The sequence below is a fragment of the Macaca mulatta genome, chromosome 7 (assembly GCF_049350105.2).
Source record: "Macaca mulatta isolate MMU2019108-1 chromosome 7, T2T-MMU8v2.0, whole genome shotgun sequence".
NCBI lineage: Eukaryota > Metazoa > Chordata > Mammalia > Primates > Cercopithecidae > Macaca > Macaca mulatta.
This window is the reverse complement of record NC_133412.1, coordinates 4,791,468-4,810,736: the sequence shown is the minus strand read 5'-3', so window position 1 is coordinate 4,810,736 and position 19,269 is coordinate 4,791,468. Positions and strand designations below refer to the sequence as shown.

Below are 19,269 nucleotides of genomic sequence, written 5' to 3'. Positions count from 1 at the left end.
AGGAAAATGAGAATTACATAATGAAATCTTTCCTTTATTCCAATTGTTATATGATTGAGTGGCTTTTTCATACCACTAACAAGTTCATTCAAGCAAAAGGAATATACTGACAACTTGAAATCTCTGTAATAAGATCATGTAATTCAGGAAATAATATGAAGATATGCTCTTTGTCAGAAAAATTCTTAACTTACCTAAGATAAGTCAAGAAAGCCTGCTGAGGCCAATGATACCTAGGATCTCCTGGCACAAGAACTTCATAGAACTTCCACCTTTAGAAGATATTCAGTATTCTTACCAGTGTTGTGTATTGGTGTCTGGATAGGCTAAAGCAGATGCTCAAACGGTGATCAAGCTCTTACTGAATCATATCATCTCAGCCACTGGAATTCCTGAATATCTGGAATCCAGTAGGGGAAGTCATTCTATGTCTATGGGAATTTGGGAGCTTTGTAATGCTCTACAAATACCAATAACTTACCTACCTGTTATCCCCAGTCTTCTGAACAAGTGGAATGAACAAACCACATGCCCTAAAGAATTATTTAGCTAAAGTATGTAAAAGTTTACCATCCGTTTCATTTAAAATAAGATTAAATCCCTCTAGCAAGCACAACATTTCTCCCTTCGAGTTTGGAAGGTCTACGAATCTTGGGCTTAAGCCTAACCCATTCTCTGATACAATGGAAAACCCTCATGACCATACATGATACTTAAAGAGTTTGTGGGTTTCCCTGGGGCTCACCTTGCCAACATGTGGCCAGATGCTGAAAAAGCCCCCCGGGAATGTGTCATTGGTATTGAACAGGAGGCTCAGTCTGTATCAAAGTGTTCTGGTGACAGACTAGGACCACACTGGACAGAACCGTATCAAGTGTGGTTGAGAATTCATGGTGCTATCAAGATGAAGGAGAAACCCAAGTGGATACATGCTTCACATGTGAGACCAATATCCACCATTGAATGGGCCTTAAGGATAAATTCTGTAGATAGTAACCTTGAATAATATGGAAGCAGAAGAGAAAAACTTATCTGACAGCAGGAGAGATAGACTGTTTTGTTATTAATACTTTCTTCTTACTTATTTTGAGCATTACAATGTTGATACTTAGTTTGTATCAATTGAACATAAAGCTTATTATTAGTCTTTCTTTTAAAAATTAGTATTTCAACCTCAAGGAATTTTGTGGTAATTAAAAATTGTCCTGAATATGAGATGAGGACTCAATAAACCCCTTTCTTTGTCATAATACTTCAAACTCACCAACTGCATGATTTAAATTTAGAAGAAATGAAAAATTTCACATCTTCCCACTGATTAGTCAATATTACTAAAAAAAATCTTAAATATCACCCTTTGTGTTATTGAAGATACTGATGAGAAGAAATATTTAACTAATTGAACATAATTATATTCAAATTGAAAGTCCCTGAAGGTTATCACAAAACTCCAACAACTCTGTATCTTTTTTTGTTTGTTTGTTTCTGAGCAGAGTTTCACACTCTTGTTGCCCAGGCTAGAGTGCAATGGCGCTATCTCGGCTCACTGCAACCTCCACCTCCCAGGTTCAAATGATTCTCCTGCCTCAGTCTCCCGAGTAGCTGGGATTACAGGCATGCACCACCATGCCTGGCTAATTTTGTGTTTTTCATAGAGATGGGATTTCTCCATGTTAGTCAGGATGGTCTCGAACTCCCAACCTCAGGTGATCCACCCGCCTCGGACTCCGAAAGTGTTGGGATTGCAGGTGTGAGCCACCACGCCTGGCCCAACTCTATATCTTAAATAGCCATGGGGGTCCGATTTAATAAAGCTTAAATAGATGCAGAGATGGGGAGGAAATATCCCAGCCCAAATGATGAGGGTTAGTTTCTTCAAAACCCCCAAAATATATCATCCCCTAAAAATGAGCTTACCCTGTCTAGAACCTGGCAGTCTCCAGTCCCCATACTTACGAACTCAAGGATAATTAAATGGTCTGTATCATCTAATATTACAATAGCTAATGTGAGTAAATGGAATTCTACTTGTACATGATAGGTTTTACTACTATGAAATGTTTTTACACAAGGACTAAAATGGCACTATGATCAAACTAAAACAGATTTTTTTTAAAATAGATGGGGTCTGGCTTTGTTGCCTACACTGGAGTGCAGTAGCACAATCACAGCTCTGTATTGCCTGTAACTCCTGGGCTTATGGAATTCTCCCGTCTCAGCTTCCTGAGTAGCTGGGACTACAGGGACATGCCACCATGCCTGCCTATTTTTTCTTTCTTTCTTTCTTTTTTTTTTTGTAGAGTCAGGGTCCTGCTCAGGCTGGTTTCAAACTTCTGGCCTCAAATTATCCTGCTGCCTCGGCCTTCTGAAGCACTGGGTTTGTGAGCCACCATACCTGGCCAGAGATTATTAAAGACAGTATTAGGGGGAATAAAAATTAGGACTACAATTGTAAACTCTTCTGATATAGATACAATTACTGATAAACTTAGTGCCTTGGACAATTTGCAGAAAGATGCAAACATGATAGAATCAAAATCTAAACAAGATATGAAAATAAAGAAAAACAAAAATGGAATTGGGAAAGCATTTGGAATTGGACATCTTGTAATAAAATCCTATTGCAAAAAAAATATATAGTGAAGAATTTTCAGAAACCTTCACTTGCATGAGTACCACTGGTTATTCAACAACTACAGTGTATACTTGCTGGTACTGAAGTACGAGGTTATACCTACTCAGGCAAACAATTAGGTATTGACATACTACTGTCTATGTAGAGATTAAATGATGGTGTAAAAAGATTGATCATATTATAGGTAAGAGAGCCAAAATTTGGCATTGCAGATTGAAATTTATGAAAACTGAAATAAACGAATTTCACTAAAGTACATTTTCTTATTTACATAGTTTATAATGTATTATATAATTCATGAATCTTCAAAAGAAACATACTGAGCTAGTCAATAAAAATCTACATTACAGCTTTAGGCCACCGAGCCCCATCTGTTGATTATGTACTTGGTATAAATTGGGGGGAAAAAAAACAAAACGAGAGTGAAAACTAAGCCTCAAAGTATAAAGCATGTAGCAAAACAGACTACTAAAATTATTCTCAATTTCTAACCCTGTTATATACGGATAATTCTTATGTGGAGGTAATAAAGAATCTGTTCAAATATGCATTAGTGGTATGACAGTTTCAAATAGCCCACTGAACTAGGAAATATTCACTACCAAGGAGGTCAGGTATACTGATCTGGTCAACCTGGACATTGACATGAGATGTTCTTATGGAGTGACAGCTCCACTTGATGCTATCCTATCACAAAATATTACTACCTGATGTTGATATCATTAACAATTGAATACAGAAAGTAAGGTCTCTCTACAAGACAAGACCAACATCTCTGTAATATAAATGGGACTGTGAGTGTAATAGATTTAGAGTTTCTGAAAGAATATTGATAGTTAAGGATCCAACGCCTGTAATCCCAGCTCTTTGGGAGGCTGAGGCGGCTGGATCATGAGGTCAAGAGATTGAGACCATCCTAGCCAACATGGTGAAACCCCGTCTCTACTAAAAATACAAAAAAAATCAGGTGGACATGGTGGCACGCACCTGTAATCCCCGCTACTCGGGAGGCTGAGGCAGGAGAATCACTTGAACTGGGGAGGCGGAGGCTGCAGTGAGCCGAGATCGTGCCACTGCACTCTGGCCTGGCAACAGAGTGAGACTCTGTCTCAGAAAAAAAATAAGAAAAAGAAAAAGAAAGTTAAGGATCCTACCAGCAAAATTGGAATATGAGACTGAGGAAATTTGATTCCAGCTAAACCCAGAATTGATTATGTTGATGAACACATGAATTTCATGTGTGTGAAAACATGTGAACTCCTCGTTGTCAGTCTAATGACAGTGAAAGCAAAAAACACATCGAAGATGTAGGGAAATGACAATACAGAGTGGGCTCATAACTGCATTCTAGATACTGGGATTGATTTCTATTAAGGTATATAATTTTAGATCCTTGAGGAATCGCCACACTGTCTTCCACAATGGTTGAACTAGTTTACAATTCCAGCAACAGTATAAAAGTGTTCCTATTTCTCCACATCCTCTCCAGCACCTGTTGTTTCCTGACTTTTTAATGATTGCCATTCTAACTGGTGTGAGATGGTATCTCATTGTGGTTTTGATTTGCATTTCTCTGATGGCCAGTGATGATGAGCATTTTTTCATGTGTCTGTTGGCTGCATAAATGTCTTCTTTTGAGAAGTGTCTGTTCATATCCTTTACCCACTTTTTGATGAGGTTGTTTTTTTCTTGTAAATTTGTTTGAGTTCTTTGTAGGTTCTGGATATTAGCCCTTTGTCAGATGAGTAGATTGCAAAAATTTTCTCCCATTCTGTAGGTTGCCTGTTCACTCTAATGGTAATTTCTTTTGCTGTGCAGAAGCTCTTTAGTTTAATTAGATCCCGTTTGTCAATTTTGGCTTTTGTTGCCATTGCTTTTGGTGTTTTAGACATGAAGTTCTTGCCCATGCGTATGTCCTGAATGGTATTGAACTAGACATACCATTTGACCCAGCCATCCCATTATTGGGCATATACCCAAAGGATTATAAATCATGCTGCTATAAAGACACATGCACATGTATGTTTATTGTGGCACGATTCACAATAGCAAAGACTTGGAACCAACCCAAATGTCCATCAGTGACATACTAGATTAAGAAAATGTGGCACAACACACCATGGAATACTATGCAGCCGTAAAAAAGGATGAGTTCATGTCCTTTGTAGGGACATGGATGCAGCTGGAAACCATCATGCTCAGCAAACTATTACAAGAACAGAAAACCAAACACCGCATGTTTTCACTCATAGGTGGGAATTGAACAATGAGAACACTTGGACACAGGAAGGGGAACATCACACACCAGGGCCTGTTGTGGGGTGGGGAGAGAGGGGAGGGATAGCATTAGGAGATATACCTAACGTAAATGGTGAGTTAATGGGTGCAGCACCCGTTAATGGGTGCAGCACCCGTTAATGGGTGCAGTACATGCACCAACATGACACGTGTACATAGGTAACAAACCTGCATGTTGTGCCCATGTACCCTAGAACATAAAGTGTAATAATAAAAAAGGTATGTAATTTTAGAATATCTCACAAATAGCCCATGCAAAATCCTGCTGAAAGGCAACCATAAATATAGAAAGAATATGTAAAAAAGTGGCATGGTCTAGTATATGCCAAACAAGGCAAGGGTGTATAAAAACCTCAAGGTCCCAGTATGAGAATCATGCTTGTATTGCACACCCATGAAAAAGTCTTCTAAAAATTATTTTTTTAAAACTAGATAGAATGGGTAAGATGAGAAAAAGGCATAAAATGGTCAAAAACACTGGGAGAATTCAAAGTTAATTTTGACAATATTAATACAAATAGAAAAACTGACAAAAAAGGAAATACATCTTACATTCGAAAACATATAAGTAGTTGTATACAAATGAAGACACGTACCAAAAACAAATTACAAAATATGAATCCATATATATATATAAAATGTACAATTTCAAACAATTCAAAAGTGAAAAGATGCAGGACAATAAAATATTCACAAACACGCTCGAAAAATAAATGCTGACGTCCGAATTAGACCAGTTCAACGGAAGTGTGGGGCGTGGATGGGGACCTACTGCAAAAATCACGTGGCGCCCAGGCCAAGGCTTCGATTTCCGGTGCGCGCTTGGAGAGGATGCCTGGGAGGGCACCCACCATGCCCAGGGGCAGGCTGTGACTGCCAGGTATGCAGCTGTGAGTGGTTTCTGGGCCAGCCTCTCTGGTTGGTCATGACCTGGTTGGTGGCCCTAGCCTGTGCCGCGTGGTCCTGGAGTGGCCCAGGGGGTCTTGCTGGGGGAGCCGGCTTGGGCAGCGGAGGTGCTCCCGGGGGCCTGCAGTAGGGCACACCCTCTGCATCTTGGGTGAGCCCAGTGACCCGCCTGCCCTGTCCTTCCAGGGTTGGGTGGCAGGGAGGGCCAAGGGTATCTCGCATCTGTCATGGGTCAGTGTTTCCAGCAAGTGGGTCTATGGAGAAAGAGCATACCTGAGTCTGCGCACCCTACTGCCTTCATGAGGTTCTGTTTGGACACCTGTCCTACTCCTGTCCCCCCAGATGGTGACCGCGGAGGAAGACTTGCGTTGGGCCCAATGGCCCTGGGCCAGTGTCCATCAGCCAGGTGCCAGCCCCTGGTGCGCTGAAGCTCAGGCCCTTCCCGGCGCCCTGGCCTCCTGCACTGAGCTGTGGTGAGCTCATCCGGGTCCTGATGGATACATGCGCGGGGAGGGTTGTGCCCTGGATTGGGTCGATGATGAGAACCTTATATTTTCTTGAAGAGAGGTGATGACTTAAAAATCATGCTCAATAGGATTACGCTGAGGCCCAGTCTAGGTGAGAATTTTGGAAGAGGATGCTGGGATCCAGAGGCCCCCGACAGGGCCCCTGTATTTTGGGCTATAGACCTAGAAGCCCTGAAGGGCATCTGGAGGGAACCCAAGCCTGGCTCTGAGCTCCTCCATGAGGCAGTCCAAGCTCCCTGTGTGGGCATATGCTGGGGCTCTGGTTCCCTAGGGGCAGGGCATGTGGGTGGCTCCTCCCTGACCTGCATTCTCCCCTGTGTCTTTCAGTGAGCTCTTCCGCCCAGGCAGCGCCCTGGCATTGACTGGCATAGGTGAGTGGATCCTGCTGGGGTCATGGGCCATGAGCCAGGCTGGTGGGGTCACCAAGGGTCAGCCTTTGGGACAGGAGGGTTTCCTTAGGGAGCCGACCTGACCTGAATCCCCACTGAGGAGGGCTAGGTTCTCCAGGAGGGCGGCTTCCTTGGGAATCTGACCCAAGGAGGTTATCTTCTCTAAAGCCTTGCAGCGGTGATGGTGGTCCAGGCAGCAAAGGATTCCTTCAACCCCACCCAGGGCAGTGCCCAGCTGAGACTCAGTGGGCAGGTCTGGCCTTGAGGACTGCCCAGGCCACATGAGGGGGTCCATAGGAGCTCCAGGGCACCACAGGGGTCACACAGGAGCTCTCCTTCCCCAGAGACGGGTGAGCGATCGAGTCCATGGGGTCAGGCCTTTGGAGATTCAAGGAGTGGGCCCCACCTAGGACCCTGAATGGGACCGAGCCTTTGAGCAATGGGCCATCCCAGTGGTGCCTGTGAGCCTAGTGGGGGGCGATGCGGCTTCAAGGGGGTTGGGTCAAGGCTGAGCTCTGGCCGGTACTTGGTAGTGCTGCAGGCTGGCCCTGGGACTTGCTGGCTTTGGGCAAAAGGGCCAGCCTGCATCCTGCTGGTGGTCACCCATTCCCCATGGGCAACTAGCGGAAAGCTGGCATCCTTAGGTGGGAAGGCCCGCTGTCAAGGGTCCTGTCCTGGAAGTTTGCTTCCCAGGCTGCTTCTGATCCATGGACTCACCTCCAGGGTGGTGGGGTCTTGAGCCCGAGGAAAGGAGAAGATACCATGTGTTCCCCGATTGGCCGAATGTGGCTCGGCTCTGTGTTTGGGAGGTGTGTAGGGCATGGATGGGGACCCATCAGAGAACACATGTGGCCCGGGGTCACAGGTTGCGATTTCCCATGCACACTTGGAGAGAACGCTGGGTGGGTGCCCTCCACTCCCAGGCACAGGCTATGCAACTACCAGGTCTGCGGTGGCATGTGGCTTCCAGGTCAGCCCCCTTGGTGGGCCATGAGCAGGTTGGTTGCCCTGGCCTGTGCCCAGTGGTCTCGGAGTGGCCCAGGGGTCCTGTGGGGGAGCTGATGTGGGTAGTGGAGGTGCTTGTGGGGCCTGCAATAGAGTGCAGCCCAGGTGTCTTGTGGGAGCTCGGTGACCCACCTGCCCTGACCTAGGGTGCGGTGATGGGGAGGGCCAAGGGTCCCCTGTGTCTGTAATGGGTCAGTGTTCCCATCACATGGGTCCATGGAGGGACAGCATGCATGAGCACCACCCACCACCATCCCCCTATGGAGGCGTGAGGCCATGTTTGGACACATGTCTTCCTGTCCCCCAGACGGTGAGCCTGGAGGAAGACTTGCCTTGGGTCCGCTGTCCCTGGGCCAGTGTCCATCAGCCAGGTGCCCAGTCCCCAGTGCGCTGAAGCTCGGCCCTCCCTGGCACTCTGGTCTCCTGCACTGAGCTGTGGTGAGCACATCCAGGTCCCGCTGGATGTTTGTGTCGGGAGTGGGGTGCCCTGGGTTGGGTCAATGATGAGAACCTTATATTTTCTTGAAGAGAGGTGATGACTTAAAAATCATGCTCAATAGGATTACGCTGAGGCCCAGCCTAGGTGAGAATTTTGGAAGAGGACACTGGGATCCCCGGCAGGAGGCATTTGGGGCTGGAGACCTGGAGGTCCCGAAGGTTATCTGCAGGGGCCCCAACCCTGTCTCTGCGCTCGTCTGTGAGGCAGCCCAGTTTCCCTGTGCGGGCTTGCTGTCAATGCTCTGGTTCCCTGAGGCGGGGCACGTGGGTGACTCATCCCTGAAGTCCCATTCTCCCTTTGTGTCTTTCAGTGAGCTCTTCCGCCCAGGAGGACCCCTGGCTTTGAGTGGCATAGGTGAGTGGATCCTGCTGGGCTCATGGGCCATGGACTAGGCCACGTGGGATCACTGAGGGTCAGCCTTCAGGATGGGACGGATTCCTCAGGGAGCCAACCTGAATCCCCACTGGGGAGGGATTGGTTCTCCAGGAGGGCCGCCTCCTTGGGAATCTGACCCAAGGACACCTTCCCTGAAGCGCTGCAGGAGTGACATTGGTCTAGGCAGGAAGGGTTCCATTGGTCCCACACAGGGCAGCTCCCAGCTGAGACTGGGCACTAGGATCTGGCCCTGAGGACTGCCCAGGCCACATGAGGCTGGGTCCCAGGCTGCTATTTGCAGTGTGTGCTTGGAGAGGGAGCCTGGGTAGGCCCCCTCCCCGTGCAGGGGCAGGCTGTGCGTCTGCCAGGTCTGCAGCAGTGCCTGCCTTCAGGGCCAGCCTCCTTGGTGGGCCTGAGCTGGATAGTGGCCATGGTCCCACCCAGGGGTCATGATGCAGCCCTGGAATTGCAAGGGAGCCACCATGGGGAGTAGAAGTGCTCCAGGGGCCTGCATTAGGGCACAGCCTGGGCATCTTGCCCAAGCCCAGTGACCAGCCTGCCCTGTTTTCCAGGGTTCAGTGGCAGGGAAGACCAAGGGTCCCCCGCGTCCATGACCAACACTGTTTCACATGGATCCCATCACCTGGGTCCATGGAGGGAGAGCATGTGTGAGCTAGCACCCCCTGCCTCCTTTCCCGCATGGAGGCATGAGGTTCTGTTCAGACACTTTCCTCTGTCCCCCAGGTGGTGACCCTGAAGGAGGACTTGCATTGGGCCCAATGGCCCAGGGCCAGTGTCTGTCAGCCAGGTGCCCAGCCCCTGGCGCACTGAAGTTTTGGCCCTTCCTGGCTCTCTGGTCTCTTGCACTGAGCTGTGGTGAGTCCATCTGGGTCCCACTGGATGCATGTGTGGGGAGGGGGGTGCCCTGGGTTGGGTCAATGATGAGAACCTTATATTGTCCTGAAGAGAGGTGATGACTTAAAAATCATGCTCAATAGGATTACGCTGAGGCCCAGCCTAGGTGAGAATGTTGGAAGAGGATGCTGGGATCCTGAGATCCCTGGCAGAGCTACTATATTTTGGGATGGAGATCTGGCAACCCTGAAGGGCACCTGGGGGGCCCAACCCTGTCTCTGCGCTCCTCCGTGAGGCAGCCCAGGCTCCCTGTGCAGGCTTGCTGTTGGCACTGTGGTTCCCTGGGGTGGGACACGTTGGTGGCAGCTCCCTGAGCCCCATGCTCCCCTTGTGTCTTTCAGTGAGCTCTTCCAGGAGGGCCCCCTGGCATTGACTGGCATAGGTGAGTGGATCCAACTGGCATCATGGGCCATGGTCCAGGCCGCGTGGGGTCGCCAAGGGTCAGCCTTTGGGAAAGAAGGGTTCCTCAGGGAGCCAACCTGAATCCCCACTGGGAAGAGATGGGTTCTCCGGGAGGGTGGCTTCCTGGGGAACAGGAACCAAGGGGGATGCCTTCCCTGAAGCCCTGCAGGGGTGATGGTGGTCCAGGCAGGAAAGGGTTCCTTCAGTTCTACCCAGGGCAGCTCCCAGCTGAGTCTCGGGGCTTGCATCTGGACTGTCCTGACTATATGTGGGGGCCACAGGGGTTCTGGGGTGCCTTGGGGGTCACACAGGAGCTCTCTGTCCCTGGAGAAAGGTAAAGGTGGGTGATCAGGCCCATGGAGTTGAGCTGTGGAGATTCAAGTATCGTACCTGACACATGGCCCTGAATGGAACCCACCCTGTTGAGCAATGGGCCAACCCATGGGCCTCTTCGAGCCTGACAGGGGGCGGTGCTGTTTCACTGGGGTTAGATCGAGGCTAAGCTCTGGCTGGCGCCTGGTGGTGCTGCAGTCCGGCCCTTGGACTCATGGGCTTTGGGCCAAGGGGGCAGCCTGCGTCCCACTGAAAGTCACCGCTTCCCTGTGGCTGGAAGTTATCCCTTCGCAGTGGGCTAGTGTCAGGAAGGGTGGCCTCCTGAAGTGGGAAGGCCCGCTATTGAGGGTCTGGTCCTGGAAATTTGCTGCCCATGCTACTTCTGAATCCTGAAGACACCTCCAGTGTGGTGAGGTCCTAAGCCCGAGGAAAGGAGAAGACACTGTGCCCTCCGATTAGTTGAGTGCAGCCAGGCTGTGTGTTTGTGAGGTGTGAGGGCATGGATGGAGACTCACCAGAGAAAGCACATGGCCCTGGGATCCCAGGTTGTGATTTCCAGTACATGCTTGGATACGGCACGTGGGTGGGTGCCCACCATGCACAGGGACTGGCTATGTGACTGCCAGCTCTGCAGCAGCATCAGGCATCCAGGCCAGTCTCCTTGGTTGACCATGAACTGTTGGTGGCCCTGGCCTGTGCCCGGTAGTCCTGGGGTGACCCTGGTGTCATGCAGGGGAGCTGGCATGTGTAGTGGAGGCGCCTGTGTGGCCTGCAGTAGGATGCAGCCCTGGCTTGTAGCCTGAGCCCAGTGACCTACCTGTCCTGTCGTTTCAGGGTTCAGTGGTGGAGACAGCGTTGGGTGCCCTGCGTCTGTGATGGGCCAGTATTCCACATGGATCTCATCACATGGTCCATGGAAGGCGAGCATCCCTGAGCTGGCACACCCCACCTTCTGCCCACATGGAGGGGTGAGGTTGTGTTTGGACACCTGTCCTCTTCCTGTTCCTCGAGATGGTGACCCCGGATGAGGATTCGTGTTGGGCCCACTGTCCCCGGGCCAGTGTCCATCAGCCAGGTGCCTAGCCCCTGTTGCACTGAAGCTCTGGCCCTTCCTGTCACCTTGGTCTCCTGCATTGAGCTTGGGTGAGCCCATCGGGGTGCCACTGGATGCCTAAGCAGGGAGGGGGTGCCCTGGGTTGGGTCGATGATGAGAACTTTATATTGTTCTGAAGAGAGGTGATGACTTAAAAATCATGCTCAATAGGATTACGCTGAGGCCCAGCCTAGGTGAGAATTTTGGAAGAGGACACTAGAATCCTGAGGTCCCTGGCAGGGCCACTGTATTTTAGGCTGGAGACTTCGAGGCCCTAAAGGGCATCTCATGCAGGAGCCCAGCCCTGTCTGTGCTCCTCCATTAGGCACACCAGGCTTCCTGTGTGGGCTTGGTGTCTGTGCTCAGCTTCCCTGGGGGCGGGACAGGTTGGTGGCTCCTTCCTGAGCCCCATTATCCTCGGTGTCTTTCAGTGAGCTCTTCCGCCAAGCAGACCCCCTAGGATTGACCAGCATAGGTGAGTGGACATTGCTGGTGTCATGGGCCGTGAGCCAAGCGGTGGGCAGTCCCTGAGGGTCAGCCCTCAGGCCACCTGGGTTTCCTCAGGAGTCGACCTGAATCGACTGGGGATGTGTCCTCCAGCAGGGAGGCTTCCTTGGGAATTGGACACAAGGTAGAGGCCTTCTCTGAAGCCCTGCAGGGGTGGCAGTGGTTCAGGCAGGAAAGGGTTTTCTCAGCCCCATGCAGGGTAGTGCCCAGCTCAGACTTGGTGCTTGGGTCAGGCCTCTAAGATGGCCAGGACACATGAGGGGGGCAACAAGGGCTCTGGGGCACCACGGGCATCTCATGGGGACTCTCCAACCCTGGAGAGGGGTGGGCGATTCAGTCCGTGGAGTCGGGCCATGGAGATTCATAGACTGCAGCAAACCCATGACCCTCAATGGGACCAACCCTATAAGCAGTGGACCCTCCCAGTGGCATGTCTTTGAGCCATGTGAGAGGCGGCACTGTTTCTCTGAGGTTGGGTCAAGACTAGCTGTGGCCAGTGCCTGATGGTGGTCCAGTCTGTCTCTGGGACTTGTGGGCTTTGGGCCAAGGCTGTAGCCCGTATCCCACTGGGGGTCACCCCTTCCTTGTGGGCGAGTGGCGGTAATGGTGGCCTCCTGAGGTGGGAAGGTCCACAGTGGAAGGACCTTTCCTGGAAATTTGCAGTCCAGGCTGCTTCTCAGCCATCAGGACAACTCCAGAGGTCAGGGTCTTAGGCCCAAAGAAAGGAGAAGACACCGTATGTCTCCCGGTTGACTGAGTGTGGCCCCGCTCTGTGTGTGGGAGGTATTGTGTGGGGCGTGGATTGGGACCCACCAGAGAAAGCTTGTGGCCCTGGAGCCCCAGGCTGTGATTTCCAGTGGACCTTGAGGAAAGGAGGGTGGGTGCCCTCCATGCACAGGGCAGGCTGTGCAACTGCCAGGTAGGCAGCAGCCCGTGGTGTCCGGGCCAGCGTCCTTGGTTCGCCGTGAGCTGGTTGGTGTCCATGGCCCCTGCCCAGGTCCAGGTGCTACCCGGGGTTGTGCAGGGGAACTGGCGTGGGCAATGGAGGTGCTCGAGGGGCCTGCAGTAGGGCACAGCCCAGGTGTCTTGCCTGAACCCAGGAATCCACCTGCCCTGTCTTTCCATGGTTCAGTGGCTGGGAGGGCAAAGGGTCCCCCCCATCCATGACACATCAGTGTTTTCCATGGATCCTATCACATGGGTCCACAGAGAGAGAGCATGTGTGAGCTAGCACCCCCAACCCCCTTCCCAGTGTGGAGGCCCGAGCCCCTGGTTGGACACATGTCCTCCTCCTGTCCCCCCAGATGGTGACTGCAAAGGAAGACTTGCTTTGGGACCACTGGCCCCAGGCCAGTGTCCATCAGCCAGGTGTCCAGCCCTTGGTGCACTTAAGCTCAAGCCCTTCCTGATGCCCTGGTCTCCTGCCCTGAGCTGTGGTGAGCACATCTGGGTCCAGCTGGATGCACGTGTGGGAAGGAGGGTGCCCTGGGTTGGGTCAATGATGAGAACCTTAAATTGTCCTGAAGAGAGGTGATGACTTAAAAATCATGCTCAATAGGATTACGCTGAGGCCCAGCCTAGGTGAGAATTTTGGAAGAGGATGCTGAGATGCCAAGGTCCCTGGCAGGGCCGCTGTATTTTTGGGCTGGAGACCTGGAGTCCCTGAAGTTCATCTTGGGGTGCCCAGCCCTATCTCTGCACTCCTCCGTGAGGCAGCCCAGGTTCCCTGTGCGGCCTTGGTGTCGGCCCTCTAGTTCCCTGGGGTTGAGGCACACTGGAGGCTCCTCCTTCCTGAGCCCCTGTTCTCCCCTGTGTCTGTGTCTTTCAGTGAGCTCTTCTGCCCAGGGGGACCCCTGGCCTTAAGTGGGATAGGTAAGTGGATCCTGCTGGGGTCATGGACCATGAGCCAGGTCGCTTTGGGTCACTGAGGGTCACCCTTCAGGCCACGAGGGATTCCTCAGGGAGCCCATCTGAAACCCACCAGGGATGGATGGTTTCTTCAGGAGGACAGCTTCCTTAGTAATTGGTCCCAAGAAGGATGCCTTCCCTGAAGCCGTGCAGAGATGACAGAGGTCCAAACAGGAGAGGGTTCCTTCAACTCAACGCAGTGCGTGTTCTAGCTGAGACTCAGTGCACAAGTCAGGCCTGGAGGGCTTTCCAGGCCACATGAGGGGGTCCACAGGGTCACTGGGGGCAATGGGTGTTTTGTGGGAGCCCTCGGTCCCCGAGGCTTGCAAAGGGGCAGGGTGTGGGTGATCGGGCTTATGGAGTCAGTCCGTGAAGATTCAAGGACTGGGCCTAACCCATGGCCCTGATGGGACTGACCTGTGGAGCAATGGGCCATCCCAGTGGTGCCTCCTTGAGCCTGGTGGGGGCGGTGTGGCCCCAGTGGGTTTGGGTCAAGCCTGAGCTCTGGCCTTCACCTGGTGGTGCTGCAGGCTGGCCCTGGGAATCGTGGGCTTTGGGCCAAGGGTGCAGCCTGCGTCCAGCTATAGGTTACCCCTCCCCGAAGTGGAGTGGCCAGAAGGATGGCAACCTGTGATGGAAAGCATGCTGTCAAGGGTCCTGTGCCGGCAATTTGCTGCCCAGGCTGCTTCTAAGTCATGGGGTCACCTCCAGGGTGGCGGGGTCTTGAGCCGAAGGAAAGGCAAGGACATCATGTGTCCCTGATTGATTGAGCATGGCCCAGCTCTGCGTTTGGAGGTATGTGGTGCATGAATGGGGACCCATCAGAGAAGGCACGTGGCCCTGGGGCTCCAGGATATGATTTCTGGTGTGAGCTTGTAGAGGGTGTCTGCTGTGGCACGTAGCATTCAGGTCAGCCTACTTGGTTTGCTGTGAGCTGGTTGGTGGTCCCGGCCCTGCCCAGTGGTCCCGTTGTGGCACAGAGTCATGTGGGGGAGCTGGTGTGGGCAGTGGAAGTGCTCCAGGAGCCTGCAATAGGGTGCATCCTGGACATCTTGCTCAAATCCTGTGACCCGCCTGCCCTGTCCTTTCAGGTTTCCGTGGCAAGGAGGGCCAAGGGTTCCCCGCGTTCTTGACCGTCACTGTTTATAGGGATCCCATCTCTTGAGTCCATGGAGGGAGAGCGTGTGTTAGCCAGCACCCCCTGTCCACTTTTGTGCATGGAGGTGTGAGGCCATGTATCTACACCTGTCCTCCACCCCTCCAGATGGTGACCCCAGAGGAAGACATGCGTTGGGTCTGCTGGCCCCGGGCCAGTGTCTCTCAGCCAGGTGCTCAGCCCCTGGTGAGCTGAAGCTCAGGCCCTTCCTGGCGCCCTGGTCTCCTGCACTGAGCTGTGGTGAGCACATCTGGGTCCCTCTGGATACATGTGCAGGGAGGGGGTGTACTGGGTTGGGTCAATGATGAGAACCTTATATTGTCCTGAAGAGAGGTGATGACTTAAAAATCATGCTCAGTAGGATTACACTGAGGCCCAGCCTAGGGGAGAATTTTGGAAGAGGATGCTGGGATCCCGAGCTCCCTGGCATGACCACTGTATTTTAGGCAGGAGACCTTGAGGCTCTGAACGGCATCTCTGAGAGGCCCAACCCTGTCTCTGCGCTCCTCCTCGAGGCAGCCCAGGTTCGCTGTGTGGGCTTGGGCTCCGGTTCCCTGAGCCCCCATTCTCCCTTGTGTCTTTCAGTGAGCTCGTCTGGCTAGGTGGGGCCCCGAGGCATTGACTGGCATAGGTGAGTGGTCCTGCTGGGGTCATGGGTCATCAGCAGCGAGGGGTCACCGAGGGTCCGCCTTTGAGACAGGAGGGTTTCCATGGGCAGCCGACCTGAATCCGCACCATGGAGGGGTGGGTTGGTCCTCCAAGAGGGCTGCTTTTCTGGGAATCAGACCCAAGGAGGATGCCTTCCCTGCAGCCCTGTGGGGATGATGGTGGTCCAGGCAGGAAAGGGTTCCTTCAGTCTCACATAGGGGAGCTCCCAGCTGAGTCTCAGTGCACTGGTCTGGCCTTGACGACTGACCAGGCCACATGAGGGGGGCCACAGGGGCTTCAGGATGCCATGGGGTCACACAGGATCTCTCCATCCCCGGAGAAAGGTGGATTCGAGCTGCAGAGATTCAAGAATCACACACAAGTTATTGCCCTGAATAGGACCGACCCTGTTGTGCAATGTGCCATCCCAGGGCACCTCTTTGAGCCTGAAGGGGGCGGTGCTGTTTCCCTAGGTTTGGGTCAAGGCTGAGCTCTGGCCGGTGCCTGGTGGTGCTATTGTCCAGTCATGGGCTTGTTAGTTTTAGGCCAAGGGGTCAGCTCTGTGTCTAAAGGATCCCCTGTACTGGGGATCTCCCCTTTCCTGTGGCTAGAAGTCACCCCTTCCCCACTGGCAAGAGTCTCCCCATTGGCAAGTGTCGGAAAGGGTGGCCTCCTGAGGTGGAAGGCGTGCTGTCAAGGGTCTTGTCCCTAGAATATGCTGCCCATGCTGCTTCTGAGCCACGGGGTCACCTCCAGGGTAGCGGGTCTTGGGCCCAAGAAAAGGAGAAGTCACCATGTGTCCCCGATTAGCTGAGTGTGGTCCTGCTCTGTGTTTAGGAGGTGCGTGGGGCATGGATGGGGACCCACCAGAGAAAGCATGTGGCCCTGGGACCCCAGGTTGCGATTTCCATTTCATGCTGGGATAGGGCACCTGGGTGGGTGCCCACAGTGCACAGGGATAGGCTATGTGACTTGCAGGTCTGCAGCAGCATCTGGCACCCGGACCAGCCTCCTTGGTTGGCTGTGAGCTGAATGGTAGCCCTGGCCTGTGCCCAGTACATCTGGTATGACCCTGGGGTCCTGTAGGGGAGCCAGCATGGGCAGTGGAGGTGCTCATGGGACCTGCAGTAGGACACAGTCGGGGCTTCTTGCCCGAGCCCAGTGACCTGCCTATCCTGTCTTTCCAGGGTTCGGTGGCTGAGAGAGCATTGGGTGCCCTGAGTCCATGATGGGCCAGTGTTCCACGTGCATCCCATCACATGGGTCCATGGAGGGTGAGCATCCCCTCAGCCGACACACCCCACCTTCTGCCCCCAAGGACGGGTGAGGTTGTGTTTGCACACCTGTCCTACTGTTTCCCCAGATGTTGAGCCCGGAGGAAGACTTTGCACTGGGCCCAATGGCCCCAGGTCAGCGTCCGTCAGCCAGGTGCCCAGCCTCTGGTGCACTGAAGATCAGGCCCTTCCTGGCACCTTGGTCTCCTGCACTGAGCTGTGGTGAGCACATCTGAATCCTGCTGGATGCATGTGCAGGGAGGGGGTTGCCCTGGGTTGGGTCGATGATGAGAACCTTATATTGTCTGAAGAGAGGTGATGACTTAAAAATCATGCTCAATAGGATTACGCTGAGGCCCAGTCTAGGTGAGGGTTTTGGAAGAGGATGCTGGGATCCGGAGGTCCCCAGGAGAGCCCCTATATTTTTGGCCGGAGACCTGGAGGGCGTGAAGGGCATCTTGGGGGAGCCCGACCCTGTCTCTGAGCTCCTCCATGAGGCAGCCTGGGCTCCCTGTGCGGGCTTGGTGTCGGCCCTCCAGTTCCCCAGGTTGAGGCACAGTGGAAGCTCGTTTCTGAGCCCCGTTCTCCCCTTGTGTCTTTCAGTGAGCTCTTCCACATGGGAGGGCCCCCTGGCATTCACTGGCATAGGTGAGTGGCTTGTATCATGGGCCTTGAGCCAGGCCGCGTGGGGTCGTCAAGGGTCAGCCTTTGGGAAAGAAGGGTTCCTCAGGGAGCCAACCTGAATCCCCACTGGGAAGAGATGGGTTCTCCAGGAGGGTGGCTTCCTGGGGAACAGGAACCAAGGGGGATGCCTTCCCTGAAGCTCTGCAGTGGTGACGGTGGTCCAGGCAGGAAAGGGTTCCTTCAGTTCCACCCACGGCAGCTCCCAGCTGAGTCTCGGTGCTTGCGTCTGGACTCGAGGACTGTCCTGGCCGTATGAGGGGGGCCACAGGAGCTCTGGGGTGCCATAGGGATCCCACAGGCGCTCTCTGTCCCTGGAGAAAGGTGGGTGATCGGGCCCATGGAGTTGAGCTGTTGAGATTCAAGGATTGCACCTGACACATGGCCCTGAATGGGACCCCCCCGTTAAGCAATGGGCCATCCCATGGGCCTCTTCAAGCCGGAAGGGCGTCGGTGCTGTTTCACTGGGTTTACGTCAAGGCTGAGCTCTGGCTGGCGCCTGGTGGTGCTGCAGTCCAGCCCTTGGACTCATGGGCTTTGGGCCAAGGGTGCAGCCCGCATCCCGCTGGAAGTCACCCCTTCCCTGTGGCTCGAAGTTATCCCTTCCCAGTGGGCTAATGTCGGGAAGGGTGGCCTCCTGGAGTGGGAAGGCCCGCTGTTGAGGGTCTGGTCCTGGAAATTTGCTGCCCATGCTGCTTCTGAGCCATGGAGTCACCAGTGTGGTGGGGTCCTGGGCCCGAGGAAAGGAGAAGACACTGTTCTCCCTGATTAGTCCGGTGTGGCCAGGCTGTGTGTTTGTGAGGTGTGAGGGCATGGATGGAGACTCACCAGAGAAAGCACATGGCCCTGGGACCCCAGGTTGTGATTTCCAGTACATGCTTGGATACAGCACGTGGGTGGGTGCCCACCATGCACAGGGACTGGCTATGTGACTGCCAGCTCTGCAGCAGCATCAGGCATCCGGGCCAGCCTATTTGGTTGACCATGAACTGGTTGGTGGCCCTGGCCTGTGCCCGGTAGTCCTGGAGTGACCCTGGTGTCATGCAGGGGAGCTGGCATGTGTAGTGGAGGTGTTTGTGTGGCCTGCAGTAGGATGCAGCCCTGGCTTGTAGCCTGAGCCCAGTGACCTACCTGTCCTGTCGTTTCAGGGTTCAGTGGTGGAGAGAACATCAGGTGCCCTGCGTCTGTGACGGGCCAGTATTCCACATGGATCTCATCACATGGTCCATGGAAAGCGAGCATCCCTGAGCTGGCACACCCCACCTTCTGCCCACATGGAGGGGTGAGGTTGTGTTTGGACACCTGTCCTCTTCCTGTTCCTCGAGATGGTGACCCCGGATGAGGACTCGTGTTGGGCCCACTGTCCCCGGGCCAGGGTCCATCAGCCAGGTGCCTAGCCCCTGTTGCACTGAAGCTCTGGCCCTTCCTGTCACCTTGGTCTCCTGCATTGAGCTTGGGTGAGCCCATCGGGGTGCCACTGGATGCCTAAGCAGGGAGGGGGTGCCCTGGGTTGGGTCGATGATGAGAACCTTATATTGTTCTGAAGAGAGGTGATGACTTAAAAATCATGCTCAATAGGATTACGCTGAGGCCCAGCCTAGATGAGAATTTTGGAAGAGGATGCTGGGATCCCTAGGTCCCCAACAGGGCCACTGTAGTTTGGGCTGGAGACCTGGAGTCCTTGAAGGGCACCCGGAGAGGGCCCAAACCTGTCTCTA

The 19,269-nt window shown here is 53.1% G+C and overlaps 8 non-coding genes across 8 annotated transcripts; all 8 read left to right on the top strand.

Moving 5' to 3' along the window:
• Positions 1–6,368: 6,368 nt before the first annotated feature.
• On the top strand, positions 6,369–6,450 carry LOC114679862 (small nucleolar RNA SNORD115). Its single transcript, XR_003731954.1, has one exon. It is a non-coding gene; the product is annotated as a small nucleolar RNA SNORD115 (small nucleolar RNA).
• A 1,804-nt stretch (positions 6,451–8,254) lies between these two features.
• Positions 8,255–8,336, top strand: LOC114679850 (small nucleolar RNA SNORD115). Its single transcript, XR_003731942.1, has one exon. It is a non-coding gene; the product is annotated as a small nucleolar RNA SNORD115 (small nucleolar RNA).
• Positions 8,337–9,566: 1,230 nt separating this feature from the next.
• Positions 9,567–9,648, top strand: LOC114679838 (small nucleolar RNA SNORD115). The gene has a single exon (XR_003731930.1). It is a non-coding gene; the product is annotated as a small nucleolar RNA SNORD115 (small nucleolar RNA).
• Positions 9,649–11,482: 1,834 nt separating this feature from the next.
• LOC114679856 (small nucleolar RNA SNORD115) lies at positions 11,483–11,564 on the top strand. Its single transcript, XR_003731948.1, has one exon. It is a non-coding gene; the product is annotated as a small nucleolar RNA SNORD115 (small nucleolar RNA).
• Positions 11,565–13,376: 1,812 nt separating this feature from the next.
• Positions 13,377–13,458, top strand: LOC114679848 (small nucleolar RNA SNORD115). The gene has a single exon (XR_003731940.1). It is a non-coding gene; the product is annotated as a small nucleolar RNA SNORD115 (small nucleolar RNA).
• Positions 13,459–15,243: 1,785 nt separating this feature from the next.
• On the top strand, positions 15,244–15,325 carry LOC114679863 (small nucleolar RNA SNORD115). The gene has a single exon (XR_003731955.1). It is a non-coding gene; the product is annotated as a small nucleolar RNA SNORD115 (small nucleolar RNA).
• A 1,823-nt stretch (positions 15,326–17,148) lies between these two features.
• LOC114679888 (small nucleolar RNA SNORD115) lies at positions 17,149–17,229 on the top strand. The gene has a single exon (XR_003731980.2). It is a non-coding gene; the product is annotated as a small nucleolar RNA SNORD115 (small nucleolar RNA).
• Positions 17,230–19,063: 1,834 nt separating this feature from the next.
• Positions 19,064–19,145, top strand: LOC114679849 (small nucleolar RNA SNORD115). The gene has a single exon (XR_003731941.1). It is a non-coding gene; the product is annotated as a small nucleolar RNA SNORD115 (small nucleolar RNA).
• Positions 19,146–19,269: the final 124 nt, after the last annotated feature.